This window comes from Trichomycterus rosablanca, chromosome 4 (assembly GCF_030014385.1).
Source record: "Trichomycterus rosablanca isolate fTriRos1 chromosome 4, fTriRos1.hap1, whole genome shotgun sequence".
NCBI lineage: Eukaryota > Metazoa > Chordata > Actinopteri > Siluriformes > Trichomycteridae > Trichomycterus > Trichomycterus rosablanca.
Genome location: NC_085991.1, coordinates 16,613,406 through 16,618,185, shown reverse-complemented (window position 1 = coordinate 16,618,185; position 4,780 = coordinate 16,613,406).

The following is a 4,780-nucleotide window of genomic DNA, read 5'->3' as shown; positions in this document are numbered from 1 at the left end:
TTAGTTTCCCCCGATCGCTTTTGTTCTTGGTGTTGTTTTGCGTTTGTTTTCCCGTTTTGCTCCCTGCTCCCCCTAGCGGCCTGGAGCGGTACTGTTTTCGGAGGTTGCTGCGGTAACCAGCCAATAGATCGCTGGAGGGCGGACTCCACACACACTTCCGCCCCCATCCTCATCCAGGCCGACCCCGACAAGCAGTTCGTGGTGGAGGTAGATGCATCCGATACGGGGGTAGGGGCTGTGCTCTCCCAGCGGGCGAGTCCCGAGAACCCTCTGCACCCTTGTGCTTTTTTTTCACGTCGCCTTTCTTCTGCTGAGGCCAATTACGATGTCGGGGACCGTGAGCTACTGGCGGTGAAACTGGCCTTGGAGGAGTGGAGGCACTGGCTGGAGGGGGCCGCTCAGCCCTTTGTCGTCTGGACGGATCACAAGAATTTGTCTTACGTCCAGACGGCAAAGAGGCTGAACGCCAGGCAAGCCAGATGGGCACTGTTCTTCGCCCGTTTTGATTTTACTTTGACCTACCGGCCTGGATCCCGGAACATCAAACCAGACGCCCTCTCTCGCCAGTTTGCCCCGAAGGAAGCCCTCGCCTCTTCCGAGACGATCCTCCCGCCGAGTCGACTTATTGGGCTCCTCACTTGGGACGTTCGCCGTCTAGTCACCGAAGCCCAGGCCCAGGAACCAGACCCCAGGACAGGAACCCAAACCCGTCTCTTCGTCCCGGCCACAGCTCGCTCGCCGGTCCTTCAATGGGCCCATGAGTCCCGCATCGCCTGCCATCCCGGGACGAGTCGTACCTTATCCCTCCTAAAGAGGCATTTCTGGTGGCCATCCTTGGAGAAGGATGTTAGGGAATTTGTGGCGGCCTGTACCACCTGTGCACGCAGCAAAGCATCCCATCAGTCTCCTGCGGGGCTACTCCAGCCTCTTCCTATCCCGGGTCGCCCATGGTCCCATATTGCTTTGGACTTCGTCACGGGCCTTCCGGACTCCAACGGGAACACAGTCATCCTCACCATTGTGGACCGGTTTTCCAAGGCCGTGCACTTTGCCGCTCTGCCGAAGCTTCCCACAGCCTTCCAAACAGCAGAACTTTTAGTAAATTTAGTTTTCCGCGTGCACGGTATTCCGTTGGACATTGTGTCGGACCGAGGGCCCCAATTCACCTCCCAGGTTTGGAAGGCCTTCTGCAGGGCACTGGGCGCCACAGTCAGCCTTTCCTCCGGCTTCCACCCACAGTCCAACGGTCAGGCGGAGAGGACCAACCAGGGCCTGGAGTCGGCCTTACGGTGCATGGCTGCTCGCAACCCCAAGGCCTGGAGCTCCCACCTGGCCTGGGTCGAGTACGCCCACAACTCTCTAGTGTCATCTGCCACAGGACTGTCCCCCTTCGAGGCCTCCCTAGGCTACCAGCCACCCCTGTTCCCCGAACAAGAAGCCGATGTGGCAGTCCCCTCAGTTAGGCACCACCTTCACAGGTGCAGAAGACTCTGGCGCGCAACCAGGACCACCCTCCTGCGCACTCGGGACGCCAACCGGCAGTCGGCCGATCTTCATAGAAGACCGGCCCCCCCCTATACTCCTGGTCAAGCTGTCTGGTTGTCCACCCTTCACATCCCCCTGCGTGCTGAGTCTAGGAAACTTTCCCCCCGCTACATCGGCCCCTACACTGTCGAGAAGATCATCAACCCCACGTCAGTGCGACTGAAACTCCCCCGCCACATGCGGATCCATCCCACATTCCACGTCTCCCAACTCAAACCCGTGGTTTCCTCTCCCTTGAACCCTCCGGCCGAACCCCCACCACCCCCCCGGCTTGTCGATGGGCATCCGGCGTACACGGTTCGCCGGTTGCTGGATGTCCGTAGGCGTGGTCGGGGCCTCCAATACCTGGTGGACTGGGAGGGTTATGGGCCTGAGGAGCGGTCGTGGGTTCCCCGGGTTGCCATCCTTGACTCCAACCTGGTCCGTGAGTTCCACCGTCTACATCCCGATAGACCCGGTAGGCCACCTAGAGGTGGCCGTTGAGGGGGGGGTACTGTTAGGATCCGCCAGCACTTACCTTTTATTTTCAGGGTTTCCCAGCGTTTTGTTTTATCCCGGGGTGTATTTAGTTTTTCTCGGTTTTCTTTAGTTTCCCCCGATCGCTTTTGTTCTTGGTGTTGTTTTGCGTTTGTTTTCCCCCCCGGTTCTTGGTGGGTTACGACCCCACCATAACAGTCACTGTATATGGTTCTTAGTACAGCTGGCTTTTCTTTATAGCTAAATGTAATACCACAATACTTCAAGAAGTTTTTATGATACATGATGTGTCCTCATATTTTTTGACATCTATTTATTTGGAACAAAGTAGCACCACATTTTAAACATACTATCAACAACTGTGAATGCATTTATCTCTAGTCAACACTTCACACACTGAGCTGAACTAAATGTAATTAAACATGACTAATTCTGGTTTCTTTGTAATGAAACGAACTGAAAGAACTACAAATCCCGTTCTGAAAGAACTACAAATCCCAAAAGCCACAGCGCTGATTAGCGCTAATTTGTAGCACCTGCGAGTGAAGCTATTTAAGTAAGTGTTCTCTCGCGCCTTACTTTATTAAAAGTCATCTTTGTGTATTTATAGTTAAGCTTATCTATGTCAAATTAGATGGTGTTAGTGCAAACTAATAGTTTAATTTTAAGATTTGTATTTGTAAAAGTCAATTGTTGTAAAGTTTGTACTCTTATTTTGCTTTGCATCGTTTTCTACAGGCAGATGGGGTAGATAAAAACTCTCACTCGTGGCTCCTGATGATACTGGCTATACAGGCAGGATCATGAAGGCTGCGAGTCATGGGGGTAAAAATCTATTCATAGCCCAAGTTCAAGAAGAACTCAGCACAAATCCCCTACAACTAACTGCCAAAAGCCAGTGTGGAGTTGGAGTTCTCCTGTAGCTCCTGACCGAACACATCAAGTCCTGTGGCATCATTGATATTAGCAGATATTAACATGGATATCAGTGAGACTGAAGAGAGTTTGTTTAAACATTTGTTAGCATGTTATTTAGTACAGTCTTTCTACATACTATCACATATTAACACTGTCTTCCAACGTACTATCACATACCAACACAAAACATACGACCATGTCAGTAGCCATCCAGACAATGTCACAATTAAGTTCGCACATGACACCACCCTGGTCAGGCTTATCTCTAATGGCAACAAAACGGCATATAAGGAGGAGGTCCAAAGGCTAGTGGGGTGGTGTGCAGACAACAACTTGGTCATCAACACCTCCAAGACTAAAGAACTGATTGTAGACTTCAGGAGGAGGAAGTCTGATCTGCAACCAATTTGGATAAATGGGGAGTGTGTGGAGAGGGTACCCAGCTTCAAGTTCCTGGGGGTCAATATGGATGCAGACCTCCAATGGAGCTCTAACACCTCGGCGGTAGTGAAGAGGGCCCAGCAGTGCCTACACTTTTTGAGGATCCTCAGGAGGCTCAACCTGAAGAAAGAACTGCTGACTGTTTTCTACCGCTGCTCCGTGGAGAGTGTGCTGACTTATCTCTGTGTGGTTCTCCAGCTGCACCACGGCACACAAGAAGGCAATACAGAGGGTCATCATCACTGCCCAGAAAATCATCGGGCACCCTCTCCCATCACTAAAAGAGCTCTACAGCACCCGCTGTAGCACACAAAATTAAAAAAGACAGTACACACCCAGGGTACCGAATGTTCGAACTGCTGCCCTTTGGTAGATGTTACAGGCAAATTAAAACAAGGACAAATAGACTAAGAGACAGTTTTTACAACAGGGCCATAGCTCTGTTAAACACAAACATCTGACACATCATGTGTCATTTCAACGGGTCTCGTGCAAATTCATATTTCACATTTAATGGGCCAATGTGCAATGTATTTGTATATTTATATATAGTGCTATTATTGTTTTCTTCTGTTGTTTTCTTGCACCGGAGATGGGGGGTTGGTTGTATTTCAATTTCGTTGTGCAAATGTGCAATGACAATAAAGGATTCATTCATTCATTCAAAATCAACCAGTGATGTTTGATCAAAGAGCCACAAAAAAGATCATCAGTGATGTGCAGTATTAGTATGTTAAAGATGAGAAAGACCTGAATCACTTTTTCATGCAATGTTTTCAATGCAGGAACTTCTTCAGCGTATTACATGGCCACATAATGATGATGACGATGATGATTATTTATGTGACACCAAAAGCCGCATATCAGGCTATCTTCGAGAGTTCATTACCAATGGTACGTTTACAGAGTACACTGAACTGCAATTAAAATATTATTTGGGTAACTAGGTTACTTTACTGTTTAAATATGCAGCATAAATTTTATATGTGGGTGTATTTGTAAAATTACATTTGTCATTTGCTGTTTTCAGCTCAGTAGTCTTAACTAGTCTTGTTCTACAACCTTTTGGGTTTTTTTTAAGCAACAAGAATAACACTAACCGATTGAGTCTAAGCCGTTAGTGACATAGTTGATCATTTGTCCTGATGACAAAGTCAATTTTTGTTGATTTGATTTGTTGTAGCCAGAAATATAATCAATTTTAACCTACTCCATAGAAACATCAACTGAATTGACCAATCTGGTCAAATTCTGCAACCGGATGGAAAATTTTACCAACAAGTCTCTCTGTAGAGGTAGTCAAGAGCAGATACCCTAAAGCTTCCACCTGCTTTGAGACCTTGCACATTCTAGGGCATTACAAGGATTACACATCTTTTCAGAGTAACATGCTGGCCTG